The sequence below is a fragment of the Molossus molossus genome, unplaced genomic scaffold, assembly GCF_014108415.1.
Source record: "Molossus molossus isolate mMolMol1 unplaced genomic scaffold, mMolMol1.p scaffold_m16_p_3, whole genome shotgun sequence".
In the NCBI taxonomy this organism is placed as follows: domain Eukaryota; kingdom Metazoa; phylum Chordata; class Mammalia; order Chiroptera; family Molossidae; genus Molossus; species Molossus molossus.
In genome coordinates, this window is record NW_023425366.1 from 70,312,778 (window position 1) to 70,336,795 (window position 24,018).

Consider the following 24,018-nt stretch of genomic DNA (forward strand, 5'->3'; position numbering starts at 1 on the left):
TTTGAAGAACGCTAACATTTTATATTGAAAGTGAACTAACAAAATGGAGCCAAACTGACCATCAAGTACTTATGTAACCACACAGACTGAGAAATTAAGAGCAACTCCAGAACAAAGTAATTTGATAAAACTATTATTAGTGGGTACAGTCTAAGAATAAAGGAACGTGCATGGAAAATATTTTGAACTTTATTCAATTATTTTATTGTTTGCTTCAATGTCACATAATTTTGGATCTATTTTCTTGGATTCTCAGAGAAAGCAAATAGGTGGTGACCGTTTAATAGAGTAGATAATTATTTTTCAATATTAAAGGAAAGAAGTTACAAATAGAATATAGGATTAAAAATTTAAATGGGAACTGTTTACTGTTAGAAAGTAATTGGAAATATCTATATGGATGCATGTCTTTGCAAGAAAAAAAAGATTTTTTTGTGGCTTTCCACCGAAAGGGTTCACTTCAAATGTCCAAATTCTCATTGTTTTTTTTTTTTTTTTTTTTTTATCCTCACCCGAGGATACTTTTCCATTTTTTGTACAGATAGAGTGGGAGGGAGAGAGAGGAAGGGAGAGAGAGAGAGAAACATCGATGTGAAAGGGACACATCGAGTGGCTGCCACCCTCACGACCAACCAGGGCTGGGGACAAACTGCAACCGAAGTACGTGCCCTTAGCGGGAACCGAACCCTGGTCTCTCCGGACCGCAGGCCAACGCTCTAACCGCTGAGCCAAACGGGCCAGGGCCAAATTCTCATTGTTAATTGTATTTTTACACTCAGTGAACCAGACTTCATTGGAGATAAGAACATTAGGGGCAGGAAGGTATAAAGGACCCTGAAAAATCATGTTGTGTCTGAAAGCAGAGAAGCTTTAAATATTAATGGAATCATGTCAAAGGGTCACAGAAGTCAATATTAATAGGGCTCTCTCAGGTCAAAGTTGTGAGAATTTGAGCATCAGAAGGAGAAAAATGGCTATGGTCTATTGAAACACATTAAATCTAAAAAGCCATGAAACAAAATATTCCTAAGCAAAGTCATTTATTCATCTGGTCTATTTTATTGCAGCAATGAAGACCATAGAAACTATTAACTCAGTTAAGTGGTCTTTTCTGAATCATCGAAGTATCAGTTAAAACACACACCCAGACACACACAACCTGGAGGCAGGCCACACTAAGAGAAATGCAGAAAATACACTTGGATAGAAGATTAAGTTTCATATTAACCTGGCAGGGGAGATGCCGTGATCAGGAAGGTGGTTCCCCAGGGCGAGGCTTATCCATTGCCCCCTGGATGTGCCAACCCCTGTGATTTCCCCAAAGGTGGGGAACTGGACTGCATGGTTTGTGGTAGTGGGGGACTGTGGTCACACTCTGGGGTGGAGGGGGATAAAGTTTCCTTAAAAATTATATACTCCTAAAAATATTAAAGAATGAGAGTACATCCATTTAAAAGCCTTTGTAGTTACAGTTCTGAAGACCCCAGCAATGATGTAAATAATCAATTTAGGTTTTAATTTTGAGGTGAAATCTCACCAAACTGTTCTTAGTACTAAAATGTCTACAAAGACTTTAAATTCAACTTTAAAACAATAAGTTTAGTATATCGGATATATAAGAACTAATTTTTGTTCAGGATGGTTGTATACTGAAAAAGGCAATACTTGATGATCCAACTAAATTCACTTTAGACACAGACCATTAACCACTAACATTAGTGTCTCAGACCCATTCCCTGGCCACTAACTGCTTGATCTACCTCATTGTATTCATGCTCTCTAATCATATCTGGAAGCGATCCTTATGTCTCCTAATTACATTTCCCTGCTAATCCAGGAACCACTCGGTTTTACCTGTAGGCAAAGGGAGCTAATAGGACAAATAAAAAATGCTTTGTTTATGCCTGCTTAATGCTACAGCAGTTTCTCATTGGGTGTGCTGTCTTTCTGTGATGCTCACAATGCAGAAAATGTCCAAGTATCACATAGGAACTTTGTGAAATCAGTACTTTGGGTTTCTTCACCCACCTACAAAATCACTTTCCAAATTAATTTGCTACTGCAATATCTTAATGGGAATGTGCCTGTTCTCTAGATGGCCCAAAATTTTCTCCTCCAGGATGGCAAATGCTGTTTCAGCATATTTTTTCAGCATATCCCCTCATGTATATGTGAAATACTAAACACCTTTAACCATCTATTTTATACTCCATCTAAACTATATTGACTGTATCCATAACCTATGCCCCTCAGGGAGGCCTCTTCCTTTTCTCTCTCTGGCAAGTGTCAAAATCACTGGGAAGCATAATGAATATATAGGTATAAATGTATGACGAAATCTGCCACTTATAATCTACAGTAATTCATGTCACACATTCTAAAAGTTGAACATTTAACTTATAAAGAGATTGTGAAACTTTTCCTACCTGGAACAAACACAGGGACTACTTTATACATCTTTAATGTAACCTCTCTTATGGATACTAAATTTTTTCCTGGACAGATGCAATGATCTCTTTTAAATGTATGTTATCAGTACTTTTTCAGCTAGCTTTTGCAATGTTTTCTAACTTATGTGTAGCTTTCCTTCCCTACCTGAGTGTTATGAGGCGCTCTCTCCTCGTGACCACAGTGCAGTTTTCAGAGGGGTAGAAATCTGAAAAACCAACTTAGAGAACAGTGACTGAGCAATGTAAAGGTGTGCATTCCTTACAGCCTTGCAGCTCCTCCTTTAGGCACTTTCTAGAAGGTGATGCATGTATACCAGGGGGCACCTGCAGGTACTTGTGATAGACCAGAAGTGACCTGAAGTCCACTAAAACGAGACTGGAATATTATACAGCAAAGGAAATCAATCTATTACAGTTTAAGTAAGAACAGAAGTGACTAAGGAACATAATGTGGAATCAAAAATGATAGTAACATGGAATGATCACAATTATATATAACATCGTGTAAGACTAAAGTATGTATTATTTAGCAATATAGTTATCTTTGTACAATTACAAGGAAGAGCAAGAAATAATTAAATTTAAAAATGTGATTTTCTGGGAAGGAGCACACAGGGACTTCTTTCTTTTAAAAGGGATGATAAGTGTACTTAGGATTCTTTCTTTTTGTACCTTTAGACCATCTTCATCCAGCTCCAACCCTTCAACCCCTGCCTCTGGTAACCACAAATCCAATCTCTTTTTCTATGAGGTTTTTTGTTTGTTTGTATATTCAGCATATAAGTAAGAACAAAAAGTATTTGTCTTTCTCTTTCTGACTTTTTGCACTTAGCATAATGCCCTCAAGGTCCCTCCATATTGTCTCAAATGGCAGGATTTCCTTATTTTTTATGGCTGAAAATATTCTATTGTGTATGTATAACACAACTTCTTAATGCATTTGTCCATTGGGTTGTTTCCATGTTTTGGCTGTTGTGGATAATGCTGCTGTAGAAATGGGGCAGGGTGCAGAGATCTTTGTGACATTGTGTTTTTGTTTCCTTCAGATATATTCCCAAGAGTGGAATTGCTAGAAAATATGGTAGTTCCATTTTTAATTTGGGGGGACCCGCCACAGTCTTTTCCATAGTGGCTGTACCAATATGCAATCCCATCAATACTATGCAAGGATTACCTTTCTCCACATTCTCACCAACATTTGTCACCTCTGGTCTTCTTCATGATAACCATTGTAATATGTACAAAATGATATCTCATTGTGGTTTTGATTTACATTTCCCTCATGGTTATTGATGTTGGTGGAATGGATTAAATTTATAAATAAATAATTGAAAGGAATCACTAGAAGTTTATGAATATATATACAGAAGGTTAATTACATGTCAGGAAGCAACCAAATCAGTTCTTGTCAAACTATAATGTGTGCACAAACCACTTGGGGATTTTTGTCAAAATTCAGATGCTGATTCAGTAGATCTGGGGTAAGGCCTTCAATTCCGTGCATCTAACATGTTGCAATGTGGTGCTCATGCTGCTTGTCCATGCTCCACACTCTGAGTAGCAAGGGCTCAATGTTCTTCCCATGTTTGATATTTAAAATTTATAATAAAAGCCAGGCTGGTGTGGCTCAGTGGATTGAGTGTTGACCCATGGACTGAGAAGTTCCAATTAGATTTCCTGTCAGGGCACATGCCTGGGGTGCAGGCTCGATCCCTAGTGGGAGGTAGGAGGCCAAGTGCTGGCAGCAGCCAATCTATGTTTCTCTCTCACATTGATGTTTCTCTCTCTCTCTCCCATCTTCTCTCTCTAAAAAAAATCAATAAAATAAACAAAATTTATAATAATCTCCACTTCTAAAAAGCCTGAAACACAAATCAGAAAGAATATATGTACCTCCTATGTTCATAGCAACACTATTTACATTAGCTAAGATCTGGAAACAGCCCAAATGTCCATCAGTAGATGAGTGGATAAAAAGGCGGTGGTACATATATACAATAGAATACTATGCAGCTGTAAAAAAGAAAAATCTCTTATCTTTTGAGATAGCATGGGGGGACCTGTAGAGTATTATGCTAAGTGAAATAAACCAATCAGAGAAAGACAAGTATCATATGATCTCACTTATTTGTGGAATATAATGAACAAAATAAACTGATGAACAAAATTGATCCAGAGATATAGAAGTAGGGAACAGACTGACAAACTTCAGAAGAGGGGGTGGGGGCAGGAAGAGATAAACCAAAGAATTTATATGCATAATGGATTGGCACAGACAACAGTGTGGTGAAGGCTGGGGGTTGGGGGAATAGGATTGGGAAATAGGGTAAATAAAGAGGGGAAAAGGAAGGGCATCCATAATTAAAGAAATTTATAATAAAGTTGTGAAATTTTCAGGAACAGATAAGCTTAAATAAGAAGTACTTACACTTTAATGCTAAAAGTTGAAATATAGGATAGGCAATGGGGATAAACTTCCAACAACTGTAGATATTGAACTTAAAATTCCAGAGGGGTGTATTCCATTTCCTGATATAAAGATTGTGTCTCCTTCTTGACTAATATTCTTCTTATAACGCCAGAAAAAAGTGTTTTTTATTTTATTTTATTCTTTTTAGAAAAGATATAGCAGGGTGATTTCCAATTAGTGCTTAGATTTTATACATTTGGATAATATCCAGTGTCTCTTTTCTTTAAAAATATAAAAGATGTGTTAAATTATTTTCAGAATCTAATAAGAATATATGGTTTGGGTTTATTCATTTTCATTTAAGATATAGGATATTCAACTTGGAAAAAAAAATCCTGTTCTGCATGCTACTTTTCATTACAAGATCTGCTTTTAGGTATGAATGATGCTCCTTGTCTCATCTTGTTTGATAGGATATAGATAATTCTGTTTAATTTACTTTTTTCTTTTTTCTTTTTTTTTCATCTTTTGTCCTTGGATAAGGTAGACAAATTGAGTTTCACTTTTAGTTTATTTATTCTGTCAGAGATTCTGAATCAGGAGTTTAAAATCGCTGTCTGACAAGAAAAAGTTAACATCTGTTGAGTTGATTTATTATTTATGTATTAGATTTTATGGCAGTTTTCCTCTGAAGAGCTGCAAGTGTTCTACACATAATTCTTACACTTTTCAAATACCTTTCACAAGAAACACTTATAAACATCTCAACAAGAAAAGTGACAGAGAAGGGACTGATTGAGGAAACCAGGGAAGAAGTGTACCCCAGAGCAAATCCACAGCCTCAAATAGGAGGTAGGCCTGATATTCTAGGAATTCACTTTGTAAGGCCACTGGGGTGTGCATGTCTCTGTCAAAGTTTTCCTCCTGCATACCTGTCATCTGTGCATTTTACCTGGCTCCCAGAACCTCTCTACACTGTCAGCTTCCAACATCCTGTTGATTAGGGCAATCCAGGAATTTAATATGGTAATGAGACCTGAGGCCCACCCAATGGTTCTTGCTCTCTACTCCTACAGATATTGAAAGTTCTTAGAAGGTGGGTTTGTAGTAGGAAAAATTAAGGATACTTAAAATCTGTTGTATGTTATTTCATCAGACTTACATGTGCCCAATTTTAGTTATTTAAATAAATTAAAAATTGATTTAACTTATTTTAAATAAATGAGGTAAGATTGAAAAATGTGTAGAAGGATTTTATGAAGATTTTCTTTAGAGATATGAAAGCATACTTTACATGTTTTGTATTTTTTAGTCATTGATCCAAAATTGGAAATTAAAAATTACATATATATAATTTTTGTAATGCCTGAAAACATTGTTTTTCAACACTTTTAATATAAAAATTTAGAATGTTATTGATGAAATATCACTTTCTGAAATTTTTATATGTATATTTTGTTTGATAGCCGAAGCAAAGGAATATAGCTTCTCTTTAATAGTCTCAGGAATCTATAGTCTGAAATAGTGTAGATTAAATATGTCCTTGGAAATAAAGTGAGACATTGCTGAGATAATAAATATATAAGTTTAAGTTTCATAATAAGATTTCATAATTCTATACTGAACTTTATATTTTTGACTCATGCTAACTCTGCATTTATTTTTCTAATAGAAAAACACAGAAAGGTATTAAACAAAAAGCAAGAAAATATGACAGAGTGCTATTTTTAAAAAATAAAAGTTACTAAAGTAACTCAATATTTATTATTTTCTAAAATGTATCTAATGAATTAAGGGCTCCTAGAGTCATAACTAATACCCACCAACCATTTAAATTAAATTCATTGCTAAACTCAGTGAAGCAAAAAATAAAGAACTTGAATGCAACTAGAAAAGTGTTTTCCCATGGATGATGAAAAATAAAACAAATGTTGAACTTTATTTTATTAAGAATAATGAAAATAAAAATACATCTTTTTTGACCTTCTAAGACTATAACAGAGAGAAGCAGAGACAAGAGACATTTGTGCTGTTTTCTCTTTACTTCCAATGAAAACTTTGTTTCCACAAAGCCACCATTTGAATTATTGGTCCTCAATATATGACACCTTTGTTGTATTGTTTGTGCTGAGGTGTATATCAAAGCACTGATTGAGATGAGCAGGTGTTAGAGATATGCCTGTTTCTAAAATAGAGTATCCATCTTCTTTCATGGTCTCTTTTCTTAAATTTATTGATTTTAGAGAGAGATGGAGGAAAGGAGGAAGGGTGAGAGGGGAGAAAGAAAGAGAAATTTGTTGTTCCACTTAGTTTTTGTGCTTTCATAGGTTGATTCTTGTATGTGTCCTGACTGGGGATTGAACCTGCAACCTTGCAGTATTGGGATGATGTTCTAACTGACTGAGCTACCTAGCCATGGCCATTCATGGTCTCTTTAAACTAAACATGTGAAGAAGAAACTTTGTATAATGTTGTTTTCATCCATCCTTAATGAAACATTTGGGTTTCAGCACCTACCTTGCTGAGAACATATTTATTTGAAACAGATGTCTTGATGAAACATTTCATACAATGGATCAGATTTCTCAGTTACAAAAAAGCCACCCATGCCAATTCAGTACTTCTCAATATATTTCTTTATTACTATGTAGAGCTTGGCTTTTTATGTAGCTTGTATAAATCATTTAGTGTGTTTCAGTCTCTCCATATTTTAAAAGGAAACAGGAAGATCCTTCTCCTGCATCTTGATACTATTAGACTTCTTTTGAAGAAGACACATTGTTGTCCAGAGTATCTAAGAACCTTTTATACTAGTCAGACCTTAGAGAAGCTGAAGTTGGAATTAGGCTGTAAGGAATAGGACTTAACTGGCCTCTTAGATAGGCTTGAAGACTCTCTTCCAAGGTGATAAGACAGTCAGAGAGGTGTCAAATACACGAAGACTGGGAAATGAGTCCATCTGAGATGGAGGAACCAAGTAGTTGGATTTGAGACCAAAATTTGGTTAGAATGCTTTGGGCCTTAAGTACTGGATAAAGAGTTGATAGACACTTGAAAGTATTTAACTATTTGTGAGATGGGAATGGTGTGGGGAAGGCAGGGCTTTAACACAGTTTCCAGGACTGGGAAGGAAATGTCCAGTGAATACCCCAGGTCAACGTGACAAGGACATAAAATGGTGCCATCTAGAATGAAAAGAAAGGGATGCATGTGGCAGATATTTCAAAGGAAGCTTTCACAAGAATTAGAGACTAATAGAATGTAAGAGATAAAGTTATCCCAAGGGTTTTGCCTAAAACATGAGGAAAATGAGTAATAGTGAAATAATGACAGATGATGACTCTGGTTTTAAAGAATGTTGATTGAGGTTTTAGGCATGTCAAATTTGAGATAAGAAAATTTCCAGAAGAGAATAGAAGTCTCATTAAGGAGAAAAAGGGAAAATATAAATTTGGGAATTCACTTTTATAACATTTAAATCAAAAGTCATAGGAAGAGAGAAACTGACTGGACTTCGGATAAAATGAATAGTGGCTTTAATAAATAAAATTAAAATTTTGAGAAATTGAAATTGGGCTAAGTAAATATAATTTGAAAGCATTGGACAAATTATTGCACACTTTCCCTCGAGTATAGAAGTAAAATGTCATTATAGAACATTTAAAGAAATGAGAATAAATATAAACAAGGAATTAAAAAAAAAAAAAAAAAAACACAGCATAAAATCACCCCCCATGGCAACAACTATTAACATTTTAACAAACTTATGTCCTCTTTTTACATGTAAATTCATAGTTGATTCTGGACTTTTTTTTGGTTAAATTTAATATCTTTCTTAGCTTTTCATGAATTTTTGTCATACCCTTACGAGTCTTGAAGATCATATATTAATGACTGCCTTCATTGAACTCCATGGACAAGAGTGGTTAAGTAGTCAGCTTGGGAATCAAACAGTTTTGTTTTGAATTTTAAAATTCCTATGAACTTGTTGCATGATCTTAAGTAAACCATTTAATTTGTCTAAAGAATTTCACTCAAACCTTGCCAGTGTGGCTCAGTGGCTTGAGCGCCCTCCTGTGCACTGAGGGGTCCTGGTTTGATTCCCTGTCTGGGCACATGCCCAGGTTGTGGGCTCAATGCCCAGTAGGGGGCGTGCAGGAGGCAGCCAATCAGTGTTTTTGTCTCACATGGATGTTTCTAGCTCTCTCTCTCTCTTCCACTCTCTCTAAAAAAAATAAATTAAAACAATAATAATTTTACAAAAAATGAAATAAAAATAGGACTTATTTCATAAACTTACTGTAAGGATTAAATCTATTATGTATATTAAACATTAAAGAATAAGAATATGTGTATTAAACATTTAGCACAGTATCAGTTCATACTGTAAATATAGTCTCCATAGATTTTACAGGTCTGTCTGGGATTGTGATTTCTCTTTTGCCTTTGTTTCCACATTTCTCCCTTAAGAACTCTGTCCATATTTATTCATCCATGTTTCTTTCCAATTTTTTTCTTCTTTCCCTCCCTCCTTTACTTTTCCCCTTTCTTTTTAATAAAAATTACCTTTCTCAACTTGAGACTAGAAAAGAGAAAAATGGGAAAAATTTGCAACAGGCTTGACTTCAGTACCATTGTAACATCTGTTCCTCATTCCCAACTTTTTTAGAATATGGGTCATGGATCTGCCACACGGCTGAGTCTGCTCCCTGACTAGTTACGGGCTTAGGGCTCTAGCCTCAGATATCTCCAGCAAGATGTTCCTTTTTGCTTGTCTGGAAACAACAACTAATTTTGGGCAAACTTGTTACACTCCATCATGTAATTTGACTCCCATCCCGCCCTGCTCAGACCCTTCTGGCCGAGCACAGGTCTGCTGTGTACCTCTCACCTCTCACCCTGCCCACAGGTTGCCACCTCTTCTTCAAAACAGCCTGTCCCATTTCTCTTCTACATTAGGAAACTTTTCAGCAACTGGTTGCTAAAAGCCTATGTGTACAGTGCAAAGAGGGGCAAACCAAAGAATTCTCAAAAATTCAAATTCTCCTAAAAGCAGCAAACCAAAATTCCACTACTTCTGCTTGGCCCGTTTCCCGAGTGGGTTCAGCAGAACAAACCGAGTAAGCACCATTTTCAAACTGCTGTTTTTTATTAAAATATAGCTAATATACAACATTATATTAGTTTTACATGTTATATACCTAACAAAGTGATCACCATGATGAGTCTAGTAACCATCTGATACCATACAAGGTTATTACAATATTATTAACTGTTCCCTATGCTGTATGTTACATACTCATGACTGATTTTATAACTGGAAATTTGTAGCTCTTATAACCCTTCATCTTTTTTACCCTTCCCCCATTTTTCTTCCCCTCTGATAATCCTCAGTTTTTCTTCTATGTCTATGACTCTGTTTCTTTTTTCTGTTTTGTTCTTTTTTTTGTTTTTATTCCACATATAAGTGAAATTACATGGCATTTGTCTTTTCCTGTCTGACTTATTTCATTTAGCATAATAGCCCCTAGGTCCATTCATGCTGTCACAAATGATAAAATTTCTTTCTTTTTTATGTCTGAGTAATATGTCATTGTGTGTAGGTATATAGACGCACACATATGTACATACACACACACACACACAACCCCACATCTTCTTTATCTATTATCTATTCATGGACACTTAGGTTGCATATCTGGACTATTGTACATAATGCTTCAATAAACATAGGGATGTATGTATATTTTGTAAATAATGCTTGTCATATGACAATTCTTTAAATTTTTGAGGTTTTGAGGAACCTCTAGACTGTTTTCCATAGTGCCTATACAAGTTTGCAATCCCACCAACAGTGCATGAAGGATCCCCTTTCTCTACATTCTCTCTAGCACTCATTATTTGTTGTGATTTTGAGAACAGCAAATCTGACAGGTGTGAGGTGATATCTCATTGTGGTTTTGATTTGCATTTCCCTGATGATTGATGATGTTGAACATCTTTTCATGTGTCTGTTGGCCATCTATCTGTATGTCTTCTTTGAAAACATATCTGTTTAGGTCCTTTGCCCATTTTTCAATTGGGTTATTGGGAGAGGTTGATGTTGAGTGTTTTGTTTTGTTTTTATCCTCACCCAAAGACATTTTTTCATTTTTTGTTCAGATAGAGTGGGAGGGAGGGAGAGAGGAGGGGGAGAGAGAGAGAGAGAGAGAGAGAGAGAGAGAGAGAGAGAGATGTAAAAGGAACACATCGAGTGGTTGCCACCTGCACGACCCAACCAGGGCCGGGGACAAACTGCAGCAGAGGTTGCAACAGAGGTACGTGCCCTTAGCGAGAACCAAACCCAGGTCTCTCTGGACTGGAGGCTGACGCTCTAACCACTGAGCCAAACCCGCCAGGGTGATGTTGAGTGTTTTTTTTTTTGTTTGTTTTTTTATTGATCTTTATTGCCCCTCTGTCCTCAGTCTTCATCAGACTATTGTTTATGTCCATGGGTTATGCATATATGATGTTGCACTTTTATGTATTTGAGATATTAACCCCTTATTGGATTTGTTTCCAAATCTTCTCCCACTCAATGGGTTGCCTTTTCTTCACTGTGTAAAATTTTTTTAGTTTGCTGTAATCCCATTTGTTTATATGGAGACATATCTAAAAAAATATTGCTAAAACTGATGTCAAAGAGTTTACTTTCTATGTTTTCTTTTAGGATTAAAAAAAATATTTATAGTCTTACATTTAAGTCTTTATCCCATTTTGAATTTATTTTTGTATATAAAATAATACAAAAATGTAAAAAACTGGCCCAATTTTATTTCTTTGCATGTAGCTTTCCAGTTTTGCCAGCACCATGTATTGAAGAAAGCCTGTCTTCTCCCCAAGGCATATTCTTGCCTCCTTTGTCATAGATTAATTGACCATATAAGCATGGGTTTATTTCTAGGCTTTCTGATCCATTGATCTGTGTCTGCTTTTGTGCCAGTACCATACTGTTTTACTATTGCTTTGTACTACAGTTTAACATTAGGGACCATGGTGCTTTCTAATGTGTTCTTATTTCTATTTTTATTTCTGTTATTTAAAAAAATAATCTTGGAAGGGTGATTCTTTTTTATTTTAAAGAGTAGAAGTGTGTGTGTGTGTGTGTGTGTGTGTGTGTGTGTGTGTTTTGAGGTTGTAGGGAATTAGAAAAAATTGTAGTTTAAAACAAAATTTGTGACTGTCAATCAAAGATACATGGAAAATATAGAAAATTATTCTGCCTCAGGTCATTTGAAGGAGGGACAGGAGAACATTTTTTGGCCTTTCTGCCAATAATTATGAAATTAACTGACTGAGCACCTTTGACATCTATAGATTTGATGAGCTGCTGTGAAAATGTCACAAAGTAAACTAAAACCTGACTTGCTGCTGTTCCGATGCCCATAAAGAAATTGTCTCTGACAATTCCAATCCCTCTTAACAGGCCCCAGGGTTGTACTTCTCCAGGGTTGGTATGATGACTTAGCTTTAAAATGCACGTTGCATTTAAAGATGTATTAAGTACCTTTTCTCCTACAGGTTTAAAGCTTTAAACAACATTTTGTGCCTCTATTACAGCTTTGGTATTTATAATAGTTCTCAGGTAAATCTCAGAGTTGTAAGTATGTACTTTGTAAAGTATATAGCTGGAATGTATCAAGTAAATCTACCCTTGGTGTTTATTTCTTATTTTTATTTAAATCATTTGTTTTGTTTTGTTTTTTCACATAGGTAGAGAAAAATGCTAACTTTGGGTAATTTTAAAATAAATTTGTGGTATCTAAAATTTTTATTAAAATAATTTAATTTGAGATTTAATGTTGACTCTCATCCTAAGCGATTGATCAAAAAAATGTTCTTAGGCTTTCATGCTTCTGTTTTTCTATTGATATGAAGGTAGTGCAGATATTCTACTTAACCGGCAGGGCCATGCTAAGTTTTATGCCAGATGCCCAAGATCTGTATTTGGTGAACTTGTTGAGGCCCAGAGGGGAGTGTCATTAACTGGCGGCCTGCCAAATAACCACCTTCTGAAAATGGTGTCTCCTTTTACAGATGCTGTTGAGGGAAGGTAGACACCTTGTCCAAATCACAGTGTTAAGTATCTACACCAACATTACTTTTTCTTTTATTAAAAATTTCAAACACAATACAAAACTAGAAATAATAGTGTAATGAACACTGATGTGCCCATCAGTCAGTTTAAAAAAATTTAAGTCTTGGCCAATCTTTTTTTTATCCTCACCCGAGGACATTTTTCCATTTTTTGTTCAGACACAGTGGGAGGGAGAGAGAGGAAGAGAGAGAGAGAGACATCTATGTGAAAGAGACACATTGAGTGACTGCCACCCGCACGACCAACCAAGGCCGGGGACAAACCGCAACCAAGGTACGTGTCCTTAGTGGCAACTAAACCCAGGTCTCTCTGGACTGCAGGCTGACGCTCTAACCACTGAGCAAAACCGGCCAGGGCAAGTCTTGGCCAATCTTATTTCATCTGACCTCCTTCCCACTTTCCATCTCTCCCTTTTTTATTTTGAAGCAAATACTCATATTACTTACATCTGAAAGTCAAAAATTATTAGAGAAATTACCAACAATACTATTAAAACACAACTTGTAATATTTTAATGTTATTAAATATCAGGGGCTTAAATTTCTCTGCCTCATTTTTCACTTTGAGTTATGATTGAAATAAGCTTGAAATTGGTTCATGTAATTGTTCTATTTTTTTTGTTCTATGTTAAATTAAAGCTCCCTTTCTTCTACCTTTTTAAAATTATTATTATTATTTTTTGTAATGCAATTGCTGAAATAACAGGATTGTTTGGTAGACTATTCCACAGTCTGATTGCACTCTCCATGTTATTTAAGACATTATTTATGCTGTCCTTGTATGTTCTATAAAGTGGCTGTTCAATTTAGAGGCTTGATAAAGTAGGGCCTCTATATTTTAAAAGATTCATTCACAGGTGACATTGAATACTTATATCAAGAAAGACCCATTGTGTGCTTTTTCTCTTTGTTGTAGTCATTATTATTTCATTACAGGCTGAAAAAACTCTTGACATTCTAATTTTACTAATCTTTACTTATTAGCTGTAACAGTTTTAGGAGGAAAAAATTGCCCTCATCAACTATTTTGTTACTCTGAGGTACAGTTCATATAGAAATTCCAGATGAATGCTTGATATTTTTTCTATGTCCAGTATTAAAAAAATACTGAATTAATTATATATAGCATCTTCCTTAAGTAATCAAGAGGTTGTTTTTAAAAAGTATTATGGACTTATGGTTTTAAAAGTATTCAAAATTAGTCTTCCATTAAAAATATAGTAATATTAATAGAATCATTGTTAGATAAATAGTGGAATACTATGCAAACGTTCTCTGCATTGCTTATTCACTTAGGTATATGTACCGGGAATCACTCCATAGCAATAGATACTAGTCATCACCTACTACCTTTACTAATGTGTATATTCATTATATGGATGTGAAATAATTTATTTAAGTTCCTATTAATGATTATTCTGAGGCATTTGTTATTGTAAATTATAGTGGTCTAATTGCCATACATTTGTGTAATCTTTTGAATTTTTTTCTGTAATATTTTTAAGAAATTTCCTAGGAGAGAGATTTTATAACAAAGGTTAGAGCATTTATGATTTTGCTAACTATTTTCAAATTCCCTTTCCTGTGAGTGTACCATTTTGCTTCCCTCCAGCAATGACAGAGTGCCCTTCTGTCCTCAGCATCATCAAGAAAACCTAACTTTGGGATTTTTGTCAATTGCAGCATTATCATACTCAAGTTAGTCCAAATGAGGAGGCCATACTTTTTTTTTTTTTTTTTTTGTGGTACGTGTCCCCAGCGGGAACCGAACCCAGGACTCTCTGGTCCACAGGCCGACGCTCAACCGCTGAGCCAAACAGGCCAGGGCAAGGTGGCCATACTTTTTTATTTTATTAATCTTCATTGCCTTCTCTTACACCTAATTTGTATCATTTATAATATAAAAGCAATTCTGCTACTTTTTCTTGCTGTGAAAAGAAGTGTGTGCTTCCCCCTTTATTCTCAGACATTATCGCAGTCCCTGCTAAAGAAGACGTGATTCTACGGACTTCTTTTTATGTATTTCGAAACCACACCTGAGTATGTTGAAGTATTCTAAAGCCCCTGTCTCAGATCTCTAATCAGTGCAGTCTCTCTGGTGTGTGACTGATAGAGTTAAATCCTGCCTATTGGGTTCCTATGTAGATGTTCTGTTCTGATCAATGTGACAGTTTTGACTAAATTGCTTTTTGGGGTATTTCCTTTTTCTGCCAAGATTACAACACGGCTTCAGACAAAGGAAGCTTAGATGACCTTATAAAAAAACATACAGAACACTTTCAAAAATTTAAAGGCAAAACTAAACAGTGTTGAATTTCTCAGCTGTTTGAGTCACTAATATAATTTCTGATCATGATATATACTGCTTTCATTTATTTTCCTGAATTTTAATTTTTTGCCTCAGGCCAGTTATTTTTCCTTAAAGTGAATCATTGATTTGCTCTCCCTCAAGCTGAATTTCAGACTCACAACCACCTGCGGCAATAGTCTCGTGGTGACTACACAATCAGTCAGGGAATGAAGGCTGTTTGGAACTGTACATACAACAAAGACTTCTCTCTTCCCATCAGAGAACTACCCTGGACTTCTTTAACAAAAAGCAAACAAAAGCAATAGTTAGCAAAAATATTTACGAAATGGGGTATGGAAACCAATATAGTTGCAGTCACTGAGTCCTTTTAGATTTAAGCGTATTCCTTTTTAATAGAAATAAAAATAAGCCCAGCTTCCCAAAATTCAGGTACTGCCTTATAGGTCATGAGAAGTTTTTGCAGAGAAATGTGCTTTTATATTATCAAGGGAGAAAAACAACAACAACTTTAATTTCTGCTAATTCAGTATGAAACCAAGTATACATATTGTTTCCATTAATTTCAATTCAACAGATACAGTTGCTGCAATGCAAGAGGAGTCATGTGAGATGTTACGAAGCAAATAGAGACAAATAAGACGTGATCTCTGAGTTCAAGGGCATTCCCCTCTTCCCAAGTTAACACAATATCTCCTGTTGATCTTTCAAAATCCTTTCACAACATACCCTTTTGCAGTTTGGATAGAGTGATTCTTGTAATTGTGCTGGAATCATTAAATACCACTTGTGTAGTGTCTTTAAAATGGGGCTACAGTATTTTTAACGATTTGAAACATTTATTTTAGATATTTTAGACTTTATTTATTTTAGATTTTTTTGTCTAAGCTATTCTGTCTGGACAGAGATGCTGCTGCTAGCAGAACATGAAGTAGGGAACACAGGTTGCTAAAGTAATTTCTGGGTCAAATGTCATGTTAAATGTTAATATATGGGGGAAATGTCAGGGTAGTCTCATGACTTAGTGCCTGGTGTTAGAATGAGGTTGAGCCAGTGAGGTGGGCCATCAGGAAGGAAAACAAGATGTGGATGCAACATATAGCATCTCCTCCAAGGAGAACATGGAGCACCGAGAATGTTTCTAGTTTTTAGGAAATACTGTGAAGAGAATCGCATAATTAAACTATCTTGAAAAATGAAAGTAGTGTAATAGGTAAAACTTTTTTGATGTCTTTATTAGTAAGCCAGTTTCTCTGCCTGCCATCAGGTTTTTCCATGTGAAACAAGCTGAGAAAAAAGTTTATACTATGTAATTGAAATCTCTGTTAGAGGAAAAAGGGAAGTATAATAAAAAATCTGCTTCTGACCCCCGGGGATTATGGGAACAAAGGGAGCAGAACTAAGAGAAACATCTGGCTGAGATGTGTGAATTCCAATGTCATCTCTCTAAATAAAATCTTAGAACAGCAAATACTTCAGATGTCAAAGGGCTACATGGAAGCTGGAGAGACTTGGGCTGCTTTTCCCATTTGGGACTCTGTGGGCACAACTGGTGGTACACTGTGGTCTGGAACTGACCCGGGGCTGTCCACCAGAGAACAGAGTGCTGCCGTTGGGTAGAAAGGACCTGCTTAGCATTCAAGAGTCAGCCTTGGCTGTCTTTGGCTATAAGGCAGCAGAGTGTCCCCTCGTCCCATAGGGAGGGAGATGGGGAGAGTGCTGAAAGTAACTAGAGTCTGTGGGCTCCACAGCTCAGGCATCGAGAGCCTCTCCGTCTAGAGCCTGCCGTGAGCAAAAGGGAAGAGAATCAGGATGTTTGCAGTTTCGGTGAGAGCACCAAGGTGGGGCCCACTCAGACATGAGATCTCACTGAGGCCCAACCAAGTTGATAGACGCAAAATAAGTTGAGCAGCAGGAACCAACATATTGCCCAGGGATGGACATTTTTGCATTCATGCCTTAGAAACCCCAACCGGTACAGAAACAAGAACCAGCGCGTGGCAACAATGTTTCCTTTCTGCTAATACTGTGAAGTCAAATAAACTTCTGTAACAAACCTAGATGCTTTCTTGGAGTGGAGCAAGAGAAGACTGGAGTATCATATACAAGAGGCTGAGTATTAAAAGAGATTGCTATAAAAACAGTTTACTGTGTTGTGCAAGGTTAATATTTATCTTTACCCAACTACTTAGAAAGTAAGATCAGTAAAAGATAAAAAGAAGATAAATTTTCTTTAGCACATTTAAGTGCAGTGTAAATAAATTTGTAACCCCACTGGAATTACATTATAGCTTTTTGTCATTAATTCTTTATCTACCAGTGGGATGTAAGTGACTTGAGGGCAGAAAGCTATCTTATTCTTCTTTGGTAGCTGTTGTGAAGAACTAATGTTTGGCATATAGAAAATGCTAAAATGGTGTTTGTTAGATTGAAATGAATGCATTGCCATCAAGAGCATTTGCTCTGAAATCTAGGTTCCCTTGTGCTTGGGCTGAAAAACTGTAGGCTAGAATTCTAGTTTTTACCCCCAAAAGTTCTGAATCTTGCAGATTAGTTCAAAGGCAATCTAAGCAGAGGTCTGAGCATAAACAAAGCATAGTCATAAGAAAATGGGACAAATGTGTTTGCAAAATGCTGCATTCTCTCATTTGGCTGATTAGGGATTATTGTTGTCAGAATTAAATTTCATTAATACTGTTAACAGTTACAATTTACTGAGCACCTTTCCCATTAGCATGTTACTGTGCTTTGCAGTTTACATCCTTCTTTTCAATTAACAATCTCATGGCAATGGGTAATCCTGTTTTATTAGTCAGGTTCCAGTTAGGAGACAGAAATCACACAGTAATTTAAACAGGGGAGGTTAAACAAAGAGTTGGTAACTATAATATGGAATTGGATAGTATGGGGAAAGAAAAACTAAATTCCAGAATGGGAAATATACTCTTAGCTAGGGCTGACACCCAGGACCCAAGAAAGAGGCAAATCTGGACAATTTCCTTCCACAGGACTGAGATCCAGATGTTGTTGGAAGGGGGGAAGCCATAGCTCACTGGATGGTGGAAGTTGGTTGACATGTTGCAACCAGGACTCATTGGGAGTCTTCCTCTGGGGTGATGATGAAGCTGCCTCAGAGCCTCAGAACTATGCAAAGTTAAGGAACAGTTGTTTGTGAGGATGTGCAGGGAGGGTAGCACCCTCTGCAAACTGTCCCAGTGAGTATGAGAGGAAGCTGCTCGAGGCGAGGCACTGCATGCTGCTTGCTAAAAGATGCCACTGGCTGCCACACTAAGCAGGAACTGAGCACCACCAAAGACCCTTGTGCTGCAGGAGCCTGCCAGAGAGGCACACACAAACCAGGATGAGAAATACCTACCTTCACTAGTGTCCCTCTAGCGCCCTCTATTGATAAGACTAGCGCCAGGCCCACTAGCAAAGTAGGGTTCAGTAGCTGGCTGTGGAATTTGGAGCTGAAAGATAAAATTGATAGTTGAAAGAACCATCTTCTTTGCATTTTATAGGTTAGGAAAAGTGTCAGGGAGATTTTTGTCACTTTCCTAGTCACACAAGTATTCAGAAAAGCTTGGAATTCACACTGGCTTTTTAGATTTTATTATATGTTGCTGCCCTAGAAAACTCATCAAAAACAATGTACAGGATAGATAGCAGTGGGAATGAGGCAGGGGTAGAGCTATCTGGTCAATTGTTACAGTGATCCAGATAGAGGGTGGGGACTTCAGAAATATCTCACCGTGTGGATATTTCCTGGGTGACCTCTGAATTTTCTTCGTTAAGTTAGGCTGGTAAATATAAGAATTCATTGGCTTGAGTGTCACATGGTGAAAGAACAGGGAATGCGCCAATAGGCGCATTTAAAGTTTATACTTGTATATGTATATAAAGAAGGTAATTACTATATTTAGATAGTTATGAAATGTAAAAGACTGGAGAACAACCTCTCTGTTAGAGGAACGAGCCACCCCTCCCCCCACCTTGAGGTCTCAAAGCCCTTAAAAGCCACCTGGTACACATGATTCCAACAGGCTCCTCGACATCCGTTTGTCATTCCCTTCAGGGATTTTAAGACCCTTCCTTCCCTTCCCAGCTTCTTTGGAGTCTGGCCACGTGCCCAACTGCTTACTGGAAGCAGGTAACTATGGGTATCCCCAGCACAGTCCTGAGGGCCTAATGGTCATGTTCCCAGATGGGTTTCTCAGGTGTGTTAAACCCTTGTAATCCCCAAGTCTCAGACCTGTCAGATATATCCACACAACTGTGTAATACCCTTTGTCCGTAAGTTATGTAGACTTGCAAAGAGAAGTATTCTAGAACCCCAATTTTGACTTGGAAAAAAATATGCCAGAATTTCTAGAATCTGTGTAATCTTGCATTTACTACTGCACTATGTCCTCTTCACTAAATTCAAGCTTAGAACTTGGCTGCAGGACTGCTCCTTCCAGTTCTTCTTCTACCTGGCCCCCTGCTCTAGACTAATGGACAGTCACGGGTAGTATTCAAGAATATATTGGTGGTCCTGAGTGTGTTGTAAGAAACATCTAAACCTGCAGAGAATTTCTTGTGAGTTTTTTTGAGCCAAACTGACAATTGCTGAGTAGCAAAATCTCAACGGATTAAGAAAATGCTTTAGAGAATGGCAGTTTTGCACCTTATTTTATACATGAGAATCAAAGGAGGAGGCCTAAAGAGGGGTTGCACGAAGTTCACTGGTGGTAGATTAGGGAGGCAGGGGGAAACAAGGCGGGGGAATCTTAGATTGGATCAAGAGTAAAATGATAGACCCATACTTCTTTGACATTGGTGGGTATAGGACAGTACATTTAACACTTACAGCACATAGAGATGCTATGCAGGGAACAAGGTAACAGTGAGGGGTTGGTTCTGTGGCTTCTTCTCTGGTGGGAGATTGCACTCAGCACTCTGTCCCAGCATCTGCTGCTCCCTCAGTGACAGGGCACAGCCGACAGACAAGGGAAGTCCAGCCTTGGGAGGTGGGACTCGCCCTGGCCGGTTTGGCTCAGCGGTTAGAGCATCGGCCTGTGATCTGGGGAAGTGGGACTCATCGGGTGGCATCTTTGGCCTGAGACTCTCTGACAGCCTTGCCAAACCTTCCTGAAACTGTTCTGCATCTGAGTCATTTTAGTTCAACGCATTTTCTCTTTTTTTACTTCTGTAGTGACATGTATAGTGTATAATCTGACAGATATTTCATCCTTTCCTCCTTTACTCTATCGGGATTTCCTCAGATAAAATCTTTGCACTCTTAATCCTGTTGTGGTGTCTGCTTCCTAGAGCTTAGAACTAACTAAGCCATGGATTCAGATAAGGTGGTTCAAACCTGGGCTCAGCCATTTACCGACTACATGGCCTGTGTCAGTTACTTAACCTCTGTGTTCTGCAGTTTAGTCATGCATAACATGGAAATTATAATTGTTATCTAGGCTTTGGGGTAATAAGGAATAACAAAATTCAAATATATAAAATAACAATAAATGTTAGCTATTATCATGCTCTCATGTTCATAGCACCGTTTACTCTAGAAATCTAGGTAGGAAAATCCCGCAGGAGCTGTAAAAGAAGTGTTTTAACTCATCTTATTAGGTACCTCTTAAACTTACACTTAATGCAAAAACACCCCAAAAATAGGAAGTCTCTGTATCTAAGAAAGTTGAACAATAAAAGCCGAAAATGAGAACAGTATTCATACTTTCCAATTTTAGCACAGTAATTAACATAAAGATTTCCACATGCATAATTTAAAAGACCCCATTTTGCTGTATTCAACCACCTTACGTAAATAAGAAGAGACAGTGAATTCCAGGAGTCAGTGAAACATCATTGAAGCCTGGAGATACCCTGATATAAATGAGATGTGTGAAGTGTAAGAGGAAACAGTAAGTACATATCCAAGGACCAGTAACCAGGTTCTTGGGCATAAATCACTTTTGTAAGTGCTAGTTACCAAATGTATTTGTAAAGATTTAAGTTAAAAAATGTCTTCTCAATGGAATTTTAATATAGACATATTACCTTGAAATAATTATCCTGGAATGCTATCACATAACCCCACTATATATATATATATATATATATATATATATATATATATATATATCCTCACCCGAAGACATTTTTTGATATTTTGTTCAGATAGAGTGGGAGGGAGAGAGAGAGAGGAAGAAACATCAATGTGAAAGGGACACATCGAGTGGTTACCACCTGCATGACCCAACCAGGGCCGGGGACAAACTGCAACTGAGGTACGTGCCCTTAGTGGGAACCGAACCCGGGTCTCTCTGGACCACAGGCCGACGCTCTAACTGCTGAGCCAAACCGGCCAGGGCCCTATATATTTTTTTTTAATTTTATTTTCTTTATTGATTTTAGAGAGAGAAGGGAGAGGGAGAGAAAGATAGAAACATTGATGAGAGAGAACATCGACTAGCTGCCTCCTGCACGCCCCCCACTGGGGATCGGGCCTACAACCTAGGCATGCGCCCTGCCTAGGAATTGAACCAGCAACCCCCTTGGTGCATGGATTGATGCTCAACCACTGAGCCTCACCGGCCAGGCCCCACCCTATATTATACTTTTTGCTTTTTAAAGAATTTTCATGTAAGCTATCTTAAATAGTTCTCACAAGTGTTATTGGGGAAATTTGAGTTCTTGGGGTTCCATGAGGAAATGAATTTCCTGAGGCCCCCATGGGAGGATGGGGTTTCGTGGAAGGCTTTACTGATTATATAAAACTAGGATGGTTCCCCTCCAATGTCCCATCTCCCTCCATACTGCTGTGGAAGAAGTCCAATCTTGTTTTCAGCAAGGCTAGAATCAAGGCCCATGCCCAGAATTTCTTTCCATATTAAAGTCCAGTCCAGTCTAGTCCAGCATCTAAGAATTTCTAGCTTAGCTGGTGTTCCAAGTTATGGTCCATTGTGTGTGGGGTCCATTGCGTGTGGGGTCCACTTGGCCATGGGTCATGTGGCTCACTTAAGGCCACATGTCTGTGGAGAGAGAATGTGCAAATGCATGGGCCACTGTGGGTCATGGAGCAAGAAAGAGCCAGAGAGAGCGAGAGCGAGGGGACTCTTTGCCTGAGGATTTTAACAGGAGCTTCTTCAATAACTTTCCAATAATTCAAGTGCTTCTGATGGGGTCCACCCCCTAGCCAATCCATTGTTCCCTAGGCTAGACTGACAGGCAAGCACCTCCCCTGCATCACCCTGATGTCTCCTGTGCATGTGCCCATCTCCTCCTCCTCCCCTCAACAATCCAGAACTGGATGGGGGAAGGGAGGAGAGTTCATCTCCTGTAGGAACAATGCTGTGTGTAGCTGTAGCTACCTGGTGAAGCTTTCCAGGTGACCATGCTTACAATATCTGGCTTCCCTTTGCTGTCTTCCTCTTATTAATATTAATAACTAGCTAATTACGACAATAGCACAACTGCATGAGAGTTAATAGAACAAATATGAACCATCTTATTTTCTATCAGGGTAAACAAATGAATGAGCTTCTAAAAACCCTGTAGAGGATACTTTGCTCCTTTTTTTTTTAGTGGGATTCTAGATCCAAATAGGAATTGGATAAGCTAGTCTCATCCAGAATTTCTAGGTCCATTCATACCTCTTCAACACCACATCAGCTGGGTCTTCCCTGGACCCTCTGAGGCTTTTCAAGGGGTGGAGCAGAAATCACCATGGGCTTTGTCTAATGAACTAGACTCTGCAAGTTGGGTATTTTCTGGGGCATTTGTTTGAAGATATTCAAAACAGTGACAAATAGGGTTTTAAACAATCAGTCAGGTCTTATTCAACGAGCTGCCCTAAAATCTATAGCTTTTTGGTCTGTCATGTGGTTCCCATCAAGATTCTGTCCAAGCAGCAGCAGTAAGTGAGCCATATGGAGTTTAGCTCCCCCAGTGAGTGGAAGTGTGTTTGATGACAAAGCTGAGAGGTTCTGGAGCGGAAGGCTGACACTTGTGTAACGGATGCGAGTCCCGGAAGCGTCTTGCCCATGTATCTGTCTTGAAAATAGGCGGCAAAGGGGCTTTTACTGACACACGATACCAGGCTTCCCGGGCCTTGTGACCCTAAAGCAAAATTTCTCTAAGGCTTTCCACATAAACTTATGCACCTATGTTAATATTCCTATTCTCCCTTTTTGGTGAATAAAGAAATAAAATAGAGTATTACCTGAGAAAAAAAGAAATTTCATAGAATTACAGACCATTTGTCTCCTTTTAAATTTTATTGTTTAATTCTTTATTAAGCTTAAGTATATCCGTATTTTACTTTAGTCAATCAGTTTCAGAAGGAAGTTAAAGACGACTTTGTGATCCTGGCTGGTGTGGCTCAGTGGATTGAGCATCGTCCCATGGACTGAGGTCCTGAGTTGCAGGCTCGATCCCCAGTAGGGGGCGTGCAGGAGACAGCCAACCGATGTCTCTGTCTCACTTCGATGTTTCTCTCTCTCTCTCCCTTCCTCTCTTTCTAAAAAAATCAATAAAAACATACTTAAATTAAAAAAAAAAAAGACTTTGTGATTCAGAATAGAAGGGCCTTTCCTTGAACTCCTCTGACAGATGACCAGAAATGGCAGATGATGGTTTTTTTTCTTTCATCTGGAAGATACTAATCCAATAGCTGACAAAAGTAAGCACTTCAGATGATTCACACAGCCTGCCTCTTGACTCTT

General features: G+C 37.6%; 1 non-coding gene across 1 annotated transcript; it reads left to right on the top strand.

The window, feature by feature from the left end:
- The first annotated feature begins 1,220 nt into the window (after positions 1 to 1,220).
- Positions 1,221 to 1,379, top strand: LOC118643054. Its single transcript, XR_004961940.1, has one exon. It is a non-coding gene; the product is annotated as a U1 spliceosomal RNA (small nuclear RNA).
- Positions 1,380 to 24,018: the final 22,639 nt, after the last annotated feature.